The following is a 23,914-nucleotide window of genomic DNA, read 5'->3' on the forward strand; positions in this document are numbered from 1 at the left end:
TGGCATGGATACCAACTATGATCCGATATTAAAACCGATACTAACCGCCATCTTGAGTAGTTAGTTCTTGAGTAGAGTGAGTAGTAATAGCGAGAGTGTACCAATAAGAATAAGTTATTTTTAAGGATGTTAAACAAGCTTTCTACTAATTGGTCCATTTTCAAAATCGATCCAAGGATAGCCATTGGGATTGTTTATAAAATAAGAAGGGTACAACGCAAAGCTCAATGACGTAATAAATGTTAGCGGATGGTATAAACATTTGTCTCGGTTCGACAATCGAACCCACAGCTCTTCATTCACAAGTAGCCCATCAAGCGTATATTCTGCTGCTTGTAGCCTTTAATAAAAAGCAGAAATAAAAACTGTTTCAACATGAAAACTTTTCATACAACTTACAGACAGTAGACATACATTAAAAATAATTAAACACGGACAAATAGACAAACAAACCCATTTTTTGATAATTATCTGCGATATTTTTAGGTCAAATAACCGATAAGACGCTAAATTAAGGTTTTGATAAAAAATAAGAACTTCGATAACAGTGTAAACAAACAAAATGCACCATTATTTAAGTAATTACCTTTTACAATCACGTATGAATCACAAAAAGATAAAATCACTTTTAAGGCCCCTCCCCTGAGCAAGCGGACTTAAGCATTCGTTCCATACAATGCAAAGATGAATGCTATAATATATAAATTTTAAATCTTTTTAAAAAATTTAAACTACCAAAATGTTCTTTATTAATTTGTCTATCTAATAAGTAGGTTGCATATTAATATGTATACTTTAGAAGGAAAAATCGGTATTACAAACTGTCGACACTTCTCAGTCTTGGGAATAACATACATCTTTATCACTACATAGTATAAAACAAAGTCGCTTTCTCTGTCCCTATGTCCCTTTGTATGCTTAAACCTTTAAAACTACGCAACGGATTTTCATGCGGTTTTTTTTAATGGATAGAGTGATTCAAAAGGAAGGTTTATATGTATAATAACATTCATAAAATAGTGGAGGAATACTGTTACTTTGTTATGTTATACCCGTGCGAATCCCGAGCGGGCCGCTATGTTTTTATATACAACGTTCACAGTTTTCTGTAGTGTATTTAGTATCAGCATTGCACCCGTGCGAAGCCGGGGCGGGTCGCTAGTTTTAATATAAAGTTAGCTCATGTTAGGGGGCATTGTATACGGACACGCTAGCTGATCCCATTGCACCTAATGATAAGTGGAGTTCGGTCCAATAGAATGTCGACTGACAAAGATTACCCGTCAGCAGTCGACACATTTATTCTGGCTTGTTGAAACCAGATATACAGGCTGATCCCGGAACGCGACACACCTACGTGGGCTACTATGACGGGTTTTAACACCTCGGTGATCGCTATCTGACCGAATATAAAATACTAGTTGACCCGACAGATGTTGTCCCGTCTTAACTATGAATTTGCAGCGCGCATTCTGTCAATCGCTGACAGAAATTTCAAACAATTGAAAATTACATAAAATTAATATTTTCTTTAAGTTTTCTTAAATTTTCTAATTTTCCGCGCAATTTTTTTTTTTCTTTCATATGAACCTTCTGACAATAACAAACACAACAAAAAAAATTGGGAAATCAATCCAGCCGTTCGCGTGATGGCGTGACCAAGGGAAATAGGTATTCATTTTTATATATATACTAGCTTTTGCCCGCGGCTCCGCCCGCGTTATAAAGTTTTTCAGGCTAAAGTTTTCCGTTATAAAAGTAATAGTTTCCCGGGAGCCTATGTTCTTCCCAGGGTCTCAAACTGTCTCCATACCAAATTTCATCTTAATATGTTGGGTAGTTTTTGAGTTTAACACGTTCAGGCAGACAGATGCAGCGGGGGAGTTTTGTTTTATAATATATTTTTTAGAACTTTTTAAGAGGAACGATCCCGTCATACATCATTGTTGCATAACTTTAACCGTTTACGCAGCGCAGGCAACGCAAGCTCTCAAAACTAATAATTTTCCCCGTATTTGCAACATGTTTCTTTATTGCTCCGCTCCTATTGGTCATAGCGTGATGATATATAGCCTATAGCACTCCACGAACAAAGGGCTATCCAACGCAAAAAATATTTTTTCAGTTTGGACCGGTAGTTCCTGAGATTAGCCATTACTGCTCCGCTCCTATTGGGTATAGCGTGATGATATATACCCTATAACACTTCACGAACAAAGAGCTATCCAACGCAAAAATAATTTTTCAGTTTGGACCGGTAGTTCCTGAGATTATCCATTACTGCTCCGCTCCTATTGGGTATAGCGTGATGATATATAGCCTATAGCACTCCACGAACAAAGGGCTATCCAACGCAAAAATATTTTTTCAGTTTGGACCGGTAGTTCCTGAGATTAGCCATTACTGCTCCGCTCCTATTGGGTATAGCGTGATGATATATACTCTATAGCATTTCACGAACAAAGAGCTACCCAACGCAAAAGAATTTTTCAGTTTGGACCAGTAGTTCCTGAGATTAGCCATTACTGCTCCGCTCCTATTGGGTATAGCGTGATGATATATAGCCTATAGCACTCCACGAACAAAGGGCTATCCAACGCAAAAAGAATTTTTCAGTTTGGACCGGTAGTTCCTGAGATTAGCCATTACTGCCCTGCTCCTATTGGGTATAGCGTGATGATATATAGCCTATAGCACTCCACAAACAAAGGGCTATCCAAAGCAAAAAGAATTTTTCAGTTTGGACCGGTAGTTCCTAAGATTAGCCATTACTGCCCCGCTCCTATTGGGTATAGCGTGATGATATATAGCCTATAGCACTCCACGAACAAAGGGCTATCCAACGTAAAAAGAATTTTTCGGTTTGGACCGGTAGTTCCTGAGATTAGCGCGTTCAAACAAACAAACAAACAAACAAACTCTTCAGCTTTATATAATAGTATAGATATTCTACCACCAGCAAAAATATAGAGTATTCTTCTAAATAACCGTATAATAAGCCTTATGCCTCGAAAAAGCTTTACAGAAGAAGCTATTTGCACTAAGCAAGATCTAGTATCCCAATAAGGTAACACAACAAACACTTTGCATAACACAGCAAGGTTTTTACATTTCGTAATATGACTACAGTTGCGTCCCGATATAATCCGTTTAAAGCGCACTTGGCTGGCTTTGTGCCTGTCGAATGCTCGTCAGCGCAAACATGATATTTATGGTCTGTTTCGTTTAACCCCGCCTTCCATATGGCGGAAAAACGCTGCGGTTTTGATGGGCGTTTTTTGTGCCGTTCAAGAAACGTTCCATATATTTAATTATGGGTTTTAGTGCAGTTTGTATATTTCTTAGTAACGACTATTACGTCATTATGAGAGATATGCATGGCATTTCTAGTACAAGTTAAGCCTTTATATTAATATAATTAGCAATAAAAAAAAAGTACCATAACTGTTTTTTTTTTTATTTTATAATGAATGAACGCGAACCTACTTTTAATAATGAACCTAAGTTCATTTACCTCACAAGTGATAATAATTTGACGTTACGAAATATGTCACTTCGTCACTAATTACACAGTCCATTAGAAGCCATATTTGATTAATTAATGAGCCGAAGATTATTCATAAAAAATATAATACCGTAAACACTTAGCGAAAGATAAGTCGAGAAATTATGACCTGGTTCTATCGTAATTTACTAAGTATGGTATTTACGAGGTAAGAGCATTAGTAAGTTTATAATCATTATACATTGAAAATAAACTGTTAATATAATTATATGGTAAGCCGTTCTAACTATAGCGAACGGCCTTTATACTAAAGCCGACATATCGGCTTTATTTAGTCAATATTTGGATTTCTATTTGCCAAGATACAGTAATATATTTTCTATTACATGCATTAAAGCCAATTTTGCTTTAAAAATATTGATACTGTAAGGTAACTGAAATTAAAATAAATCTATTTTTCTGGTTTTTATCGAAGTTTTTATATTATAATTTTATCCCGACATTCGAAGACTGCAGTCTTCATGGTCACAGGGGGACCAGAAAATTATAAAATGGAAAACCGTGATAAAATCCGAAAAAATTATATATTTCAATGTCTAACATTCGCGTAAATATAAGAAATCATTATGTAATTTATTTAAATATTATGTAAGCTTGTGAGAATGATGGTATTAGACAAGCATGTCTATCTAAGGACTATCCTCATCTAAAGAGTGATGCATTTGACATAAATCCAAAAAAAAATATTAAAACCAAACAAAAACGAAGTCAAGGGAGGAATGCCTTTAGTGAGAAGCGGTGAACGCTTGAAGCAACAATTGTTAGGAAATAGAGCGACACCGGGATTATGAACACCCAGTGGACATTCGGATTTAGTTATTTAATTTGATAGTCCTGCGATTTTAATAGGAAACTACAAAATAAAAAAAAACCGCGCCTATTAGCGAGTAATAATAAAACAATATCTCAATAGTCCTGTATTCTCTGTATCCACACTTTAAGTTCCTTATTATTTTTATCCAAAAAATGAAGTATTTAGTCAACAAACAACATTATATTTGGACTACGACTTACAGTCAGCCACGAAAGTAGCTAAATAAATTCAAAAATTCCAAGCGCTTCCCCACATTGACTACAATCGAAATATTAGTTTTTCTATATCTAAGATAAAGTACACGCTTTGAAATTTATTATACTTACTGAAAAAAAATTATAAGGACACAAAAATCTAAATCTAAAATGTTTAACAATTTTTGTCGCTAGTGTTTCTACTTTTAACATAAATATAAACAAAGACATTCCCAACCAGTGGCAATGCCTTTACAATGTGATTCCTACCAGTTTCCCTTTTAGGTTTATTAACGTTTACGTTTGTTTTTTATTAAATTGGTCGCGATATGATAACTATGGCATTATTTTTGGCTAGGGTTACTTTTAAAAAAATTTCACCTTTCGCCACTGTTCCCAACTAATTCCTTTTTAAGACATGACAAGCAATGTTATCTATAGTGAAATATAGATAATCATTATAGATAGTTACGGTTTTCACTGAATTATATGATAAGTTACGTTACGTTACAAGAAATACAATAGATTCCATTGTTAAGTCACTGGTACACTATTACAAGGTTGTAATATTTTTTAGATGGATTTATTTATATTATTATGTATAATTTTATTAATTTATCAGTAAAAATGGGCTTCAATTCTGAAAAGTAAATAATAATGTTGAATTATTGTCTATAAATTTTTTCCAACATGAAAATTTGAAATCTAATTTATCCAAAATAATTTAACATAGGACCTTGTAATAAGCCAGCGAAGTGATTCAGCCCTCACAAATTTCACGTGAATTTTATTTAACAGTTATCATATCTAACAACTTATATAGAACATTTTATTACCATTTATTTGTGAACATAGATTAGAGTGACTTTTTTATATCGTTTTATAAGTTTACATGACGAATAGCATTTACTCAGAACCTTAATATTTACAATTATAAAAGGATTAAGCGGCGATAGCCTAGTTGGAAGTGGAACGGACTGCCGAGACGAATGTCCGCAGGTTCAAAACCTAGGCACGAACCTCTAACTTTTCTAAAGTTATGTGTGTATGTTATTGTTATGAATTCTAGCTTGCTTTAACGGCGAAGGAAAAAATCTTGAGGAAACCTGCATATCTGAGAAGTTCACCAAGAATTTTGAGGTTATGTGAACTCTGCCAATCGGCACTAGGCCATTGTGGTGGACTAAGGCCTAATTCCTCTCGATAGCAGATGAGACCCGTGCCCAACAGTGGGATAGTATAAAATACAGGGCTGATATTATTATTAAGAATGGTGAGTACACTAGTCACTTTGCGAATCATTTAAATATTATATCAAATTCCAAAATATCCGCTAACAACAATGATACTCACTAGACCAAAGACTATGATGTAATGTTAAGCCTCAGATAAATGACGTCACTCACGCTTGTTATTCCACAGGAGTACTAACGTGTGTAAGACATTATAATTATTTAACTTTCTTCAACATGCTCGTAATTTTAATGAGCAAGATACGGCACTAGTAAAAACTATCGAGGAAGGTGATAGAGGGGAAGGTTCAGTGGACATAACTTTGGCGAAGGGTGAAACTTTGCAAAGGAGACTTGAGGCAAAAAACAAAGGCCTTGGTTAACATATCGCGCCCATTTTAACAGGCAAAACTAAGACAAACGTAAATAAACCTAAATGAGAAGTCAGTAGGGTTCAGGTTGTATGAAGTTGAGTATAGCATTGAAACGATTGATTAATCCCAGTTTTCACAAACGATCCCAATCGTTTTATTCGACCCATCGTAAAAATGGATCAATCAGGACTAAGATGTTTTCATGTTCCTAAATGACTGATTTTGATTGGATTATTCTCGGGATCGGATCGAAGATCAAGATTAAACTGACAGAATAAAACAAAATTCAATGTGAAAGTCATGAAGGAAAATTGAATTTTGAATAAAAAAAAAATGGTTCTAATATTGTTAGATCTAGTTTCATAAAATGTAAACCTTTGAGTATATTGAAAAAATGAAATGTTGGAAATTCTCTTACCTTGATTATCCTCGGAACTAAGACTAAACGAGGCTGGTCATCAAAACCTGCAACAATTATATAAATTATTTATTATTTCATTCTTTCCTATTTACATGGCCCAATGTATTAATTTTATGATGTGTTAAATACTGTACAGTATAAAATATATGACACAAATGATATCAATTACCACTGGTCTTACAGAAAACCGTGGTATGATTTTAGGGATCTTGAAGATCTGCCACCTTCGTTCCGAATCCATATTGCCATCTTACAGCAGTTCCAGTGGTAGGTATAAAGTGGGACAGTATCTTAAAAAAATACTAGTAACACACAGATTCGAGATAAAAAGCGGCGATAGCCTAGTTGGTTATGGAATGGACTGCCGAGACGAATGTCCGCAGGTTCAAAACCCAAGGGCATACACCTCTGACCTTCCTAAAATTATGTGAGTATTATTTGTGAATTATCGCTTGCTTTAACGGTGAAACAAAACATCGTGAAGAAACCTGCATACCTGAGAAGTTCTCTATGGGAAATTCGAAGGTGTGCGAAGTCTACCAATCCGCACTGGGCCAGCGTGGTGTACTATGGCCTAATCACACTCAGTAGTAGAGGAGGCCCGTGTCCAACAATGGGACAATATATAATACAGGGCTGATATTATAACACACAGACGACTAGAGAATGGAATCAAACTCGTAACAGGTCTTAACCACGCCAAGTAACCCCAAAACCCCAACGCGGTTTGTCAGATGAAAGTAAGCGTTCACTTTCATTGCCCTATCAAGGACTTTCCTTGCATTGTTTCGTAATCTCAAGTGTTACGGTGTTTATCTGACAAGTATTGTTAAGTTCATAACAACAGTTAATGCCCCGACAAGCAATTGATTGTTTAGGAAATCGTTTTGATATTTTCTATTGCATCATAATAAATGCTATAATTTAATTGTATTCATATAAAATACGTGTTTGCATACTAAATCTCAGTAGATATAACGACGTAAGTCTTGCAAAAAGAAATTCAAATTTTATTGCAAATGGGGCGGTAGTCGAACCTAAAAATTGATTATCTCGGCCTACAAGATTGCTTGCTGTCATCGGGAGCATTGTATTTTCAGAGCTCGACACGTGAGCATCACTGTCGCTTAGTTTTCGTAAAGTCCGTAGCTATATTGATGATGTTTATGTGTAAAAGTATCAGATAATATTGGGAAAACCAGTTAGTCTGTCGTTTTATTATCTTTTAATATAAATGATGAACAACGGATTGGTGATGGCGGTTTTATTAAGCAAAGTACTTCTCCTCTTACAGATATAGACAATGCAGTTTTACCTTAAGTCGTCTAGCATTCAAAAATCATACTTACTGCATAAAGGTTAGGAAACATAATCTATTATATTTATATTTCTACGACATCGTGAGTCGTTACATGCATAAAGCAGCATAATATTAAAATATGCATGCCTTGTTTTTAAATAGAAGTCAAAGGTTACTTGAAAATATTCAACATAATTATATTTTTTTCTTGTTTACTATAATAAATTCGATAGACTATCTTATAATTAATGCGTCGATATCAGGCAATACCATTATTCCAAAATCTTTGTGAAAATAACCAGCTGACTATCTGACATATCACTAGAATATTTAAGAAGAAAATGTGTACTAAAAGTTTAAAATCAAACAGAGACGGCCCAGACCACAGTCCATGAACTCCATTAACTAAATGCTTGAACACTGCTTACTACCCAGAAACCTACTATAGAATAGCATAATGCACAGGTCGTACAATATTATGTATTCAAAAAATCATGATTCACCGTCATTTGCATGCATAAAATAGATAACTTTCGGAGCAAAAAGATCTGCATGATGACCTTCATGGGTTCAAAGCGTACACATCCTGTTAATGCGAGGCTTTGAATTAGGCATAAATAAAACGGTTTTGGCAATATCCTTCTTTTTTTTCAATTAAGTTTATTTTTTACAAAAATGCACTTGAAGGACTTTGAGTTTGAATATTGTGTTTGAATTAATTCTGCCACTCGCACTAAACTCACGTAGTAAAGTAAAACCTAGGTCTTCAAAGTAGTTTGGACGGCTGCGGACGACGACTTAGACACTTCTATCAGCGGTAGCCCTGAGCGGTCCCTAATGCGCCAAAGAGGACCATCGTGAAGTTTTAGTTGGTATGCGGTGCGTTGTATTAGGAACTCGGCACGGCGGTCGCCCGAAGGTCATCATCAAACCGGGGCGGCTCAACGCCGGGTTGTAAGGCACAGTAACCCTAACATAACCGCCAAGACGCCCTCATGAAGGCTCGGCAGTAGTCATATGGCATTTTCTCCGCGAAATAAAAAAAGCGATTGATACACTTCATACACCCTCAGAATACCTATGGAGAACTTCTCAGGCATGCAGGTTTCCTCCTTCAATACTAGCCTAGTATTCTTTTTATATACTACAGTGAAGTAAATAAAACAAGAACACAATTTTGTATTACAGAAATAAAGGTCAGAACAAAGATATAATGTTTAGATCAAGAGTGCAGATTGCGTTTTTGCACGCAGCATTATGCCCACATTGGGCAACAGTTTGTACATACGCCAGCAAAAATTCCACCCAGCATTACACAAAATCATTTGCAATTCGGTCCAGTACACTTCCTATGGTGTAAATCGATCGATTTAAAATGCCATTGCAATTTCACAACACGTAGGCAACTCTTTTATTTATCCAGGTTATTGTTCCTTTTATGGGTTCAACTAGTCTTGCAAACGTATGTAGTATAACTTGTGTAATTTAAGACCTTCCCCCGATCAAACAGCCTAGAGAATTCGTCCCATACATTTACGATGTACGAATTGTAGGCGGGAATAAGCAAATTTACGAATAATTTCTTAAAAAAACAATTTTAGGTCTTTTCAATAAAATAAAGGACTGATCAGATTTATTAGTCGTCAATAATTCATAAAAATGCAACTATTCGATACTTCTCTCCTACCTTCTAATTATATTACTAAAATTGTCTGTTACGCGTTTATGGCTATACCACTAAACCGATTTTGATAGGACCAAGTGCAATGTAAGCTTAAACATAAGAATGAAAAACATACCGAAGCCGTGAATAAAAGCATGCTATAAAAATCATGCGCAGTCGTATAGTGTTGACGTACCAAATTCCTTGTATAAACTGCAGCCAGTGTAACTACAGGACATAATAAGACTTAACATCTCATGTCTCAGGATGGGGAGCGCAGTGGAATACCAAACAACACTTTGCAATTCAAGGATGGATGGTGTTTCTACTGTTTATGGGGAGTTGTATCGCTTACCATTCGGCGAACGGCAAGCTCGTCTCGTCATTTAAACCAATAATAAAAATAAAACAATAAAATCTAATTCACTCGAATAAGAACAGTAAGAACATAACAGCGCGGCCTAGTCGTAACGTTTCCTATAGAAACAAATTAACACATCTATTACATTTATGTAAGTGTTTAATAACTATTAATGTAAAAACTCGTTGTAACGTTAACCTACTTGTGTAGTTCAGTTTTATAATATACTAGGTGTATCTCGCGTCTTCGCCCGCGTTAGTAGCTTTTCCCCTTACAAAAGTCACTATGGTACTGTATTGATATTAATTGCTGCTATATTTATTGATTTATAGCATCTGCAGGGCGCCAGTGCCATTATAGCATTAATACATTTAATGCAAATATCTTATTAGCAGTATACTGGTGTTACCAATGAAGTATTTGAAAAAGTCAATGTTGATGCAAGTGACGAAGGAAAACATTGAGAGGAAAGTATACATGCCTGATGCCGCACAATTTAAAAGAAATTTTAAAGAATGCATATTTCACAAATCGTTACGGTTCCGTGGCCTTCGACGTAGAAACATTCAAACAACTTAACGAACTATATCCATAGAAATCTGGGAACAAAACAATAGTGACTAAAATCCGTTGCCCAAGTTGTACAACGAAGCTACATCAGTATGACGTAACCTCAGAAATATTGAATTAAAGCGGTAACCAATTTGTATTCATAGTTGTCCACTTCCCGTTGTTTAACGTACCAAACTGTACATTTGTTATATAATGTGGGAGAAAGCGGCGGCAACGCCGGACATTATTGGAAAAAACATTGAAAACGCAAATGCATCACCAAATACGCTAAAATCTATTTAGGTAGATGATACTAGTATCCGACGGCGTAGTAATGATTGTATACATAATAAGAATAAGGTAGTGCCTTGTTTGGACTCTGATTTAGAAGTCTATTAACATAGAACGATATCTTCTTCAGCCTATATAATCACCCAATGCTGAGTGTAGGCCTCTTGCAATGCTGCATTAAGGTATTTGGCCTTCAAACGTCACGCTGGCCATTGCGGGTTGGCGAGTCTACTCTTTTAGAGATTATTTCACTCTCACGGCTTGTAGTTGGGGGTCAGGTTAGATGCCGCCGCCTGATGCTCGGCGTTTGTTACTCGTTTAGCACCACCCGGAGGGCACGTGTAGGGTATCAAGGGTAAAACCTACGGACGCGAGCAACAACCACCCTCCGAATAGAGAACGATATATGATGTATTTAATATAGAACAGGCAAGAACAAGTCTGATATTCGCTGATCAAACCAACTCTGAAGAAGCGCCATAGCAAAGCAACTCTACTGCACCTGATAAGCTCAATGTTCATGAAAGAATGTCGACTGTTGAAGATGATGCCTCATTGAAACTTGAACATCGGCTGAGTCCAGAACGCGACATTCTTACGTAGACCATTATGGTGGTTTTACAAGATGATTGTAGCCGGACGGTTAGAAATATCCTACCACCAATTTAAGGGGACTTTCTCATTGGTGGACTTTATGCTGTGGTAAAATGAAACTCGAAGAAAGACAATGGAAACAACCTCATCGATGTAAAGCCTTTATAATCACAATACAACATACTGTACTTAGTTAACCCACTCACAATATCGAAACACCTTCCAAATAGATGGATTACCTCATCTTGTAACCTAGAGTACAGACCGACATCAAAACGATATGTCGAACATCACCGACGACCTTAGCAATCACTTCGTCTGCAAGGATTCAGGATTAAATACCTCAATCGACATTAAACCTTATCTCAACTAACTAGAGAACCTTTTACATCTCAACACTCTCAGTACCGTTAACGATCTGAATTGTTAGCCAGTATGTATATCAAACTAAACATACACGAGATGAAATGACGCACGTGCAAAAAACTTTGAGCAATTTAGTATTTTAATAACTTGTACGCAGAGTGCAGAATTCAATGAAGCTTTGTTAGACGTAATAATTGGAACTTACGTTATTTACCCAAGACCCAGCCTTGAACCCAAAACAATGGGATCGTATGAAAATGAAAGTCAAACATAAGGAGTAATTTAAATTGCTTTATTTTGACGTAGTTTTCTCACAAGATTGTTAGGTTTTTTATTAGTTATGCGAAGTTTAATGACATTATTATAAGTAATGAACGAAATGAACAATGAAAAGTTTCCAATTCATACAACTTAGATAGGAACTACGTTAGGTAAACATTGTCAATGCCTACAGATAGTCAACTCGTTGACCTCGTGGCAGCTTATATTGTAGATCGAAAGGTCCGAGGTTCAATTTCTAACAATACCTAACATAAAAACCAAGCCAATGCTAAAAATCCTTTTGCACATGCGCAACATTTTGTTCTACACCCAAACTTTAGAAGGAGATAGACATTTAAAAGAACTGGCATCTATGAACATTCAAAAGAAGTTCAAGAAACAATTACAAAATATTTAATAGCGCCTTACCGTAACATTAAAAACGTTTCCAAACATCGAACCACGTGTGGCCACTTCATAACAAACATACACGGGTACATGAGGATATCGACCTAAAATGCTTAAAATAAAACCGGCAATCCGCGTACAACTGTTTACATCTTTAACTTGAACATGAACATTGAACATGTGCTTTGAAGCGGAAAAAATTTTTTCTCTGAAAAAAAAACATGTGGTTTGGATCGGGCATATCTGCTTAGGGTTACAAAATTTTTACCTTTGGGAGCAAAGTACCGCTATAAAAGTAAGCTATGTGTAAATTCAGGACATAGTCTACCCGTTGGCCAAATTTCATCCAATTATGTTCAATTATTTTTACATTTTCTTCTAAAAAACTTCCAAGTGGTAGTTAGGAGTTAGCCTAGTTCGTTAAACCTGTCCATTTCAGGTCTAATTCCAGTCATGATCATATAAGTTTTCTTTCAAATAGAACATTTTAGATTACCGTTTGCCAAAGCGATAGATAACCAGTAGCGAATTACAACAAAATAGTGTAATTAATACATATTTATTTACGTTTGACTACGTGATTACACATTCTACAATTCTCCGAAATGATTTGTTATCTTTCAATTTCTTTTTAATGCACTTTATTTAGAATTAAGAAATTATATTGTATATATTTACGTACATTTATAATGATGTATATGTTATTTTCTGTCATGATAGCCTATCACTATGATAATAGATTTCCAAAACCAATTCATACAGATAAATAACAGTTATGTCACGATAAATTAATTTCACGGCGAAATATTGTTTATATAAAGGCGGTTAAATTTGTTATTGGCTATGAACGGCCAACGTTTGCGCAAGGTATTGCTCCAATTGAAATTAAATTAACGTGGGAATATTCTGATTCCGCTAAGCGTTCAGCATGAAGTCTGAATCGCATGGTGAAAGTTTCACAAGAGGTTTTTTACAAGAAAATAGAAGAGCAACTTCGTATGATCATGTAACTAAAATTCTCTCCTGAGCAAGGACGAAGGTGATATTTTTCAGGAAATAGTATTTTTTTGTCAACGGACGTAATTATACTAATATTATAGAGGAAAAGTTGTAAATTTGAAGGTGGGTTTGCAGGGGCTAATCTCTAGAACTACTAAACGGATTTTGTAAATTCTTTTATTAATAGGAAGCTACAATTACTCTGGAGTGCTATAACCTAGTTTTTATCCCAAAAAATGTAAAGCAGGACTTTTATCCCGGAAAACCTCTTTAACGCGGCCGGATTCGCTGGCAAAAGCTAGCAAGCTATAAATCTGAATACAGACACGAATAATTAGGTCATACGAATGTCATGTGTCGCGGACACAAGAGCTCATATTCGGGGAAAAAACAAAAATAACTGACACGATACTTCAGATTACTGAGTATAAGGAAAAACTATTTTATGCGAGACGCATCATTTTATTTCATTTACATTTGTTCTTATTATAGCTAAGAAAGCAGATACTAGATGGAATAAATAAGAAAAAAAAGTTTTTTTTTTTATTTTGACGTCCGTTTCGTTTGTGTTGCGTTCCTGGTAGTTATTGCATAGACGTGCATAAAATACACTATAAACTATATAACACTGCACTCGTGTCACCTTCACAAATCGAAAGTCACTTTGCCTTTAAAACAAAAATGGTACTATAACTGGCGAAATGTGGGTGTGATACACCTATGCCTGCACTGAAAAGGCCAAAGGCGTGATGCCATACGTGTAGAATTATAACTTTAGTAAGGTTAAAAGCATGGTGCAGGTTTTGGCAAAGCTGAGCCATCCCAATTATGGCCCGAAAGATACAGCATTTATAAAGAGACTACGTTTGGAGAAGATGGGTGAAAGGAAAACGAGATATAAGGCTAGTGTTGATGGAAGGATAAGTAAGATTGATACGTCAAACCTTCGAATGTCTGGTATCTGATAATCTGGTCAAAAATATCCAGAACGGGCAGGATTGCATGAAAAATTGATAAAAGTGGAGGAAGCGAAAGAAGAGTGCCTGAATCTAGCAAAGAGGCAATCAAGTCTCTGCCTACCCCTATAGGGCAGAGGCGTCTGTAAATGTGATATTAACGTTAATCTCTTTACAGATGGAAAAAGGCTTACGAATAAAATATTTTTTTATTTCCTGAACAGAGACATTGGCGTTACAGGATTAACGCAAGCTGATCGATTAATCGGATTCTATTGCAGCGTGGCCTTCTGACGAACATCATCTATATTACTTGCGGCTTGGAGCCTGATATAATAGGAATACTTCCCGATACATGACTATTCAGATATGTATAACTACAATATTTAAAAGTGAAATATATAAAAAATTAAAACAAATCACTTTATTTTGAAGTCGATTTTGATCTGTCGACTACACCTAACAATTAGGATAATTAATTAGAGAAATGAAAAACAAAAAAATATTATCACATGCTTATAAGACATATATTTTAATAAAATGACAAAATAAAGAAAAGAAATCTCAATTTTAAAAATATTTATTTGTGGTAGATAACACAAGGGATAGCTTCCTCCTAATTTAAGTAGAATAAAAACTACTTGTTAATATTAGCATACATTAACACAAAGGCATCATCACATCGAGCGTTATCTCAAACTAGTTTTGACAATGTCAAGATATTGTTATCTTATCATGTTTTTAGGACTCGATGGGTGTGAATATATAAATTTTGAGAATCGCCTGAATTTTGTGTTTTTGAAATCAATAAAGCTATAGATAAATAGGTAGTATATTAAAGGGAATGTGCACAACGAACATTAGTTTTTAATAAAAGGTACTACTAATATGAAAAGGTAAAACTAACCGCCATTTTCAATAAGATATTCCAATAGCTTTGCTGAATCTATCTAAAAATGTACGAATCAAAACAAAGTTTTTTTTTGATATGCTTACAGATGATTTATTTTCATTAGTTTATTCTCGGCATCAGATTGAAGATTGAAATTGGGATCCTTTATTGAGATCGACTGTAAATCAAAAGATGTTGTACCATAGATGTATAAAATAATGTATAACAATGGCCCCTTATAGATGCATCACGGATACAAAGGACTGCGTATTTAACAAGTGATTTTTTTACTTAATTAAACCTCGCGGATAGTTTTTTGTGCATGAAACTTATAGGAATCGAAATTTGTTTTAACCTGATAATTGAACATTGCGTAATTCACCATAGGGGCGGCAACTCACAATCAAACTAGTGGAGACGTATAAAATCATTTTTCATTAGTCGAAGTGCTCATTAACAAAAATCTTATATTTGAATATAAAATAAAAAATTGTCCATAAATTAAATTCGCGAGTGAAAAAGAAAATAGTAAAACAAAACATTTTGGAAACTATTGATCTTGTGTTAGTTTGCCGAAAGGAAACAGTTTCGGTAACCTTGACTAACGTCGCTAATCGCCAGGATGCACCGACTGCCCGCTTGGCTTTGACCTGGACAATTCAAAAGGTTATTTACGGCTTAATGTGGCATATCTGACCACAAAAAGGCACTTTTATTTTTTTATAAAACCACAGTAAAAATAATAATTATACAAAGTAATAGCGATACTCTGAAAGACTTATAAAACTGAAATTGTAAATGATTACAAATTTCATCCTTAAGAAAACTTATATTTACGTAGAAAATTTTATTTAATTTATTCAATGCACAAAGAATGCAATTTCATACACACATACATAATATCATGTCTCTATCCCATAGGGGTAGGCAGGGACTATAGATTACCACTTTGCATGATTCGGGCATATTTCTGTCGCTGCCTCCATCCTCACAATTTCATGTAAGGAACTTAAAAAAAGTAACTGTAAACGCCTACAACAAAAAATTAAAAAGAAACGGATATAAAACAACCGTTTATCGTTTGAAGGGCGATCACATAACTCATGCGAGTAAACATTTGCTCTGTCCACACCTCAAACCACAGTCCTGCAGCCTTGAGGCGGACCGTTAGCTGATGCGTCACTATCGTACCATTGTTATTGAAACGTCATATTTCCACGCTATTTGACAAGAATTTTAACAACACCAATGGTTAAACTCAGGGTCCCAGTCGCATAACGTTCGACAACTTCTTAGGACATCCACAATATAGGGTCATTTTGACATTGCGTTACTTAATGAAACCATGTCGTCTTCACCTTTGCTGATATTGTGCTTAAAATCATCCATTAATAACGAATATTTTCACCAAAAATCCTGGTTTTACAAAATTACACTGTATAGCTATCAATTTGTTGTCAGTCATTAATTTTTGATAGTGGATTCGGATTAATCGCAATGCTAGGATTTTACGATCGTTTATGTTGTGACTAGTAGAATCATTTTGGAAAAACATACAGAAAGATCGACACCGTGTCTAAAGTCGTACAAGAAATCCAGATAATTGTTTAAAAGTGAACGCGATGAAAGCCGACGTTTTAAAACGTTATGAAATAAAACCGTTAAGAGCAAAGTTTGATCGCTTGTATACTAGTGTTAGGCTTACGTGTACATTCAATATGCTCTTTGAGTATCTACTCTGTACCATGAATCATATTCCTATTTTGAACTTGGGATTAAATTTCAAAACAGATTTAAAAATTCCTAAAAAAAAACATTTGGATATTTAGCGTAGGCCGACATACGTGATCTCAACTGATTGTAAACACAACCAGAAGAAACGCCAATGCCCTGTCTTAAAAGAAGAGACAAGAGATCAGAGAAAGAAGGGATTGTTTGGGTTGCTATATTTAAATACATATCACACACACTTACGCCTTTGATCCCCGAAGGCTTAGACAGAGTTGTAACTAGTGCACTGAATTTTCAACATATGTATTCCTTCCCATGTGATAACGGACGAGCCTACTACCGTATCCCGTACAAACTTCAGACTGTGAAGCAGAAAAATCTCATATCAATTTATATCAAACCTTACGTAAACCATTTGACTATATTTCGTCATTCTATTAGCTATGTTTTTAATTTCACTTGTGTTGAATTGTTTTACATCTGGGTTAAGACTTTTAGCCCATGTACTACATAAAGCGAGTTAAACTACATATTATTCTTTCTTGGAAATCGTGAAGAGCTAGCTCGCGTCAGCGAATCTAGCAAGGTGAGAGGGTCTAAACGGCTCAAGACGATTTCAAAAGCATCTACGTTTACGTTTAACTTTCTTTTACTTTACTTCCTACGTACAATTTTTGTCACTCATCCTTACACAAGTAATTCTTTAGATGTTTTTTTTTATTTTATGTATTTCGCAATTATTTATTTTTTTTTACTAAGGCTATGATACCAAAATCCTAGATCCGACACTACATTATGATGTGGTGTTGCAAAAGCCGGAACGTTCGACTTTTAAAATAGGAACAATAGACAACAATATGAAAATATAAATGCATCGGTCTAAGGTCAACCACATTGACGAGTGACAACCTACCAGGTAAGGTCAGCAGATTATTTAAACGGTGTAAGTGTTTTTTAAAAATGAAAAAATGTGTGTCTGCTTACTAGACTTCCACTTCGTAGGTGTCTTGGGATATTTAGGCTGAAAAAATTGACGTTGTCGAGAGATTTCGAGATGAATGTTTTTTTCAAGGATGTCTTTGTCAAATATAGGTGATTAAAAAGGAGTTCTATAATAATTACTTTGACGGAAAACCCAAATAATATCAATTAGTAACGGGAAAATAACAAAATAATAATTCAGTGGTAAATACGCATAGCTGATAACATAATTAAAGAGGTAAAACAAATACAAAACACCGTGCATCAATTAACATTTAATTCGCTTATTTTTATAAGTCAATTATGCTTTTTAACCAGAATGAAAGACTTAGAACAATCGTAATCGTAAAATCTTCAAAATTTCTCCCTCTTTTTATGATCTTCCATAAATAAAAAAAAAGACAGCTCAAATACACATTTTGTTATTATTAATAGAGATATTCGTATTTTTTCTTGTGAGGCCCAGATTTACAGAGATAGTGATAACCTATACGTAATCTAAATCTTCTATTTGTTTTAATTTAAAGGTCCTTATAGCGTTATTAAAACATAAAAAATAACTAAATACATAATTAATAGATCATTAATAAAAAGATCACATTAAAACACTAACATTTAAGATAAACAATAGCTATAAAACAGCTACCCGCAACATAAAATGTGCTGGTATCACATTTTCAATACCATATAACACAAGCAAGTTCTGTTCAGCTCTAATTAGAAAAAAAACAACAGTCGAAAATATTACAAAACTTACAAAAGATAGTGGTAAATAATTCCGGTCCTGAACAGATAACTATTTTTTCACTTCACAGTAACTAACACATCGAAAACTTTTCTGTTAATTTATTACTTTTTAATATTCGCTATATACGCTAACGCAACGCGACGTACAGCCACAACGCGCGCTCTCGACCAACTGGCGCGCCGACTGACGTTCGAACTTCGAAACTTTAAAAAGAGAATGCATTTGCTAACAGCCAGCGACACCGGCTCAGTATCGCTTGTTAACATGATAAAATATTATTTATACTAATTATATTTCATTTTGCTAATAATACAGATTTGTCTTCAAGAATTTTATAGACTACACAATATGTAGTACGCTTTAGCATCATTGTCGTACTAGACTGCGTTCGTCATGCAGAAACTGAGAGATGGAATTGTGCATAAAACTGTTCAGTGATATTATTAAAAACACAATGTATTCGTATAAAAAAAAACAATGTTGTATGTAGTTTAGGCGGGTCAGATTAACGCTTCCGCCATTATGACATATCACGAACTCTGTAGGTTACCGGCATCAACAATAGTTATACACGCAGTCCCTTTGTCATTGCAAAACACTATTGTGCTTATCTGAATGGAAAACGACCTAATTCTAGTCTATCCGCTGCAGATGAATGACTAATCGATTTTCCACTCTACTATTTACGTTTAGTCGAATTCTCTAACGGTATAACCGTAATCGATTTTGATTTTAAACGTTTTCGGTCAACTTCAGTCGATTTAAAAATATGTAATTGGCAAAGGAAGTTAATTATTCGTAAATTGATATTTATGAAATTTTATGGTTCATAATTTTTTAAATGTACATCTTATTACTTAATATAACTTACTCAATCATGGCTGTATAAATGGAAATTATGAATTAACGCTTATATAACTTTCTAATACTTTCACCTTTGCCGATCGTGTCAATACCGATACAAGTCATTGGATAGTAAAAAGTTTCAAGTGTTATCATTAGCGACAAATGTAGCTTCATATAAATCTTATAAAATAAGATATACTCTGATGGTACTCGAAATTACCTAAAGGGGTTCTTGTACCCCTTAGATAAGGTATTTTTAACAATCACACAACTTTCCGATTATTTGCAGTGTTTGTGATCGTGCAGTGTCGTGTCATGTGTATGTTTCATTTAAATTTTATTTAAAAAAAAATGATTTTTTTAGCCAGTTTTTGCTCGCGGATTCGTTGATATGAGAATTTTTCACTACTTGCCCGGGACAAAAGTTGCACTATACTTTTCCCATATATCAAGTAGCCATAAGGCATGGTTTAGCTTCTTACCCAGTTAATAAGCACTCGAACATCTTCACAAATATTTTCATTTATAATATTAAAGAGAAAATAAGAATCACTTAGTAGGATCCTATCCCACTAAGCAGATTAAGTCATTACCTTTAGAATTATAGATGATGGACGGAAATGATTACTTGCCATAAAACACATCAGTGGGAGCCTTAGAGTAGGGGGCCGAAAGGACAACTCCTCGAAACTTGCGCGTAAGCATCCTACCTACCAAAGTTTCAAGCGGGAGCCTTTTTTTCTCTAGCCCGGAGCCTCGACATCAGCACCGTCACAGCCGCCACTGGACTAACTCCTTTACTCCCTAAAAGTCATGCTCAAATAAACTAATTGAGAACCACTGCACCGTCGGTTATCGACGTCGGATGTGATGTCGCGGTATGCGGCGCAGCGGCCGATCGATCACACATATTCTACGCACGCGATGGCCCAGATAGCATGCATTTCTGTAAGTGTCAATTCTCCTGTACTATAATGGAAGCTGTATGGATAGTCCAGTAATATGGACCCGCGTTAGCAGCGGAAATAGTCTTTTGATTTTTTTCTACAGACAAGGCAAAGTGACCCCTCTGGACCTGATGGTAAGTGGAGTGGGGTCCAGTAGAATAACGACTGATGAGAGATGATTACCCCTCGGCAGTCGACACAATTATGCCGGCCTGTTGGAACCGGATATATACAGGCTGATCCCAGACCGCGACACACTTACGTGGACCTCTATGGCTGGTTTTAACACCTTACGTATGTGGTCGCTGTCCGGGCGGATATAAAATATATCCTACCACCAGCTTGTTTGTGACCCTAAACCTTTACTTGATTTCTGTCAGCTAAAATCATGATAAGTATAATGTGCATCTTATAATAAGGATTTTAATCGTAATCTATGTTTAACGATCGCAAAATCGGCGAGTCGCGCTTGATGTTATAGGCCAATACTTATATTTCCCACTCTCCTCTATCTTTCTACTCCTTTATATTTATTTATAATACATATAAAAAGGATACCCAATATCGATCCTTGCTTACAAGTATCGCAATTGCGAATCAAAAAGCGGGATAGTCTAAAAAATTAAAAACTAAATTCAGACTCACATTTAATTATTGTTGAACGTAATTATTTAATATCTATACTTCTTTGGATTTGTTTTTTCTTAGATATGGACTAGTCAGCTCAACATTAAGGCAAATAAATTACCAGCGCTCGTCCATTTTGCTGTAAGCTTTAAAACTCTATAAAATATAAAAGATCTTTGGTTTTTTTCTATATCCTTATATATAAGATACTGAGAAACCCCACTTACGAAAAATTTACACGTTATATAAAATACATAAAAAATAAATCGCTGATATATGACTTTTTGCTGTAAATAAATAAGTTTAAAATAATAGTCATATTTATCCATACTAACATTATAAAGAGCTAGTATGCGAGAATGTTTGTTTATAGTGGCCAATCTCTGGAATTACGGAACCGATTTTGAAAATTTTCTCATGAGTCCCGAGTGCTGTAAGCTATTATTTATCCCGTGAAAATATTTACCGCAGAAAATCTTTCACGCGGATGAGGCCGCGGGCACATATTATTATTTACTTTTTTTAATATATTTATTGCTACAATCGTACATCATGTATTTATATCCCCAAATAACAATAAAGAAATTACATAATTCGCAAAAGGATTTCAATATAAACGAATATTAAAAAACGCACAACCACGTCACTGTTTTATTAAAAAATACAAAAAACTTCGCCTAATTAAATTTTGGTTTACATCGTTACAATTACATTTTCTCGCACAACATGAGGTATAATAAATTACAGTAATTAGTGTACAATGTAAGAGCGGTTATGCAACTACTTTCGCCAATGCAAGGTTTTCGTTACGGTGCACTTTTTACTGTAGAGTAGGGCTGACACACGTTCCGGTTTACCGGGATTTGTCTCGGTCTGTAATTTTGTGCCCGCAGAATATCTTGGGATAAATGTTCTGTAGCTATGCCAATATTTCAAACCCTAATTTTATAGTTAATAAGCATATCAATGTTACACTTATAAATACCATGCAAAACATCGATAAAACAAGGGATTGTCACGTATTTGACCATTTATTTATTGAACTGGAAAATATAGCTCTTGGGATTTTTTTAAACGTGCATGGCAAACGCACGTGGTGGTAAGGGGAGTGGGGTCCGATAGAATGTCGTCTGAAGAGAGATAGTAGCAGTCGATACAATTATGCCGGCCTGTTGGCACCATATATACACAGACTGATCCCGGAACACGATACGTGGGCCACTATGGCGGGTTTTAACACCTTGTTTACGGTTGTTTCTATTCAGGTGAATATAAAATATATCCTACCATCAGCAAAGGTCTTTCCTTAGACATAATTATTTAGAAATATCCCGTTCAGCCTCAAGAAATTATGGCAGCACTACTAAGAGGTGCAACCCAACAGATACTTTCTTGTTGATTGTAATTGGCGATAAATTGTTTTCTTCTTAATATTCGTGAGTATTTTTTTAACTTTTGCTCGCAGCTACGCCTGCGTACTTTGTAGGAAAAATGTTGCTGTTAAGTAACTTTTTCTAAAAGAAAATGTACCTTATATATTCGAGAGGTCGATAAGTGTGCCTCTCAAATCCATATAGCGCATTATTTCTTACATACTTTCACATTTATAATGTTAGAAAGATTTAAACTGGCAAAAGAACAAGTCGGTCACCTGGAGTTATTTACAAAAATTGTAAACACCCACAAAGGAGACTTAAATACGCTTCCAACCCTGCAGGATATAGAAATGAAGATTTAATGTTTCGGTGTGCGAAAAGCGACGGCAAACTCATTTTATATCGGTTTTTGTGTAGTAAGAGTCTACACCAAACCGAACCATTCATACAATTATGTCTACACCATGCCTCTATACAAAAATATATCAAAATTTTAATAAAAATTGCAAGTGACCCTTTCCTATGCATTTCAACAAAAATTTAGCAATTTTACGTTATCAAAAGTAAAGTAATATCGTGTCGTGTCGCAAACTGAAACACGACTCTCGGTCACGCTGGCTCCGTCCGAGCGACAGATTGCTTTTAACACTCGATTAAATCAGTTCACGTACAAACATTTATTAATACTTATATTAAAATATTAATTATCGTACTGCTCAAACTACTAGTATTCGCAGAACTGATAGATTTGTTGTTGACAATGTACAGTCGCCAATAAAAGTGAACAGAAATCTGTGATCAAATTAAATAAACGACGAAACAAGTGAGCTGGTACAATTATCACGCGTTTTGACCACCCAAAATAGCATCATCTCTCGAAACTTTGTTACAAAGCTCTCCATAGCATTGTATCGCACATGAGGGCAATATAATGCAAGTGTGTATTATCTTAACATCATGAAATCTTGAGATAAATACACACTTACACTCACGTCTTTTATACTAGAAGGGGTAAACAGAGGCGCAACATGTACACCCACTTTCCACCGTGTGATAGGGGGCGAGCCTATCGCCATTTCGGGCACAAATTGCAGAAATTTTCATTGAGATAAAACTATCTATCCATAATGCCTAGCAAAGCCTAGAATTGATTCGCAAATCGAGCAATAATTTAATACAATGTCTAACATTGGATACTCTACACACCGTTATCGAAATCAGCGTCGTCCAATCATAAAATCTAAGTGTAGTTTCTGCAATTAAATAAAAATGCCTTGCTTTAATCCCACGTTAAAAAATAACTGTATGAAAACAAATACCAATTAAAATATTATATTGTCTGCCTGCGGTTGTACCTCTTTATTATTATAACCTCGCGGCCCACCGTCACATGACAGTGCCGCCATTTATTAGGC

At 35.2% G+C, this 23,914-nt stretch overlaps 1 protein-coding gene across 4 annotated transcripts in view; it reads right to left on the bottom strand.

Annotated features, from left to right (window-relative positions):
* Positions 1–18,915, bottom strand: part of LOC115443847 (SH2 domain-containing protein 4A) — a 57,373-nt gene extending 38,458 nt beyond the window's left edge. Inside the window, exons 1-3 of one of the 4 annotated variants that reach the window (XM_030169431.2) lie at positions 18,713–18,901; positions 17,218–17,336; positions 6,598–6,644 (exon numbers count right to left, since the gene is read on the bottom strand). The gene's annotated coding sequence lies outside the window, so the exon portion shown is untranslated. Of the gene's footprint in view, positions 1–6,597; positions 6,645–17,217; positions 17,337–18,568; positions 18,588–18,712 lie in introns of those variants that run through there. The other 3 variants (XM_030169430.2, XM_037437089.1, XM_037437090.1) reach the window with 3 other exon arrangements.
* Positions 18,916–23,914: the final 4,999 nt, after the last annotated feature.

Source organism: Manduca sexta, chromosome 10, assembly GCF_014839805.1.
Source record: "Manduca sexta isolate Smith_Timp_Sample1 chromosome 10, JHU_Msex_v1.0, whole genome shotgun sequence".
NCBI classification, from domain to species: domain Eukaryota; kingdom Metazoa; phylum Arthropoda; class Insecta; order Lepidoptera; family Sphingidae; genus Manduca; species Manduca sexta.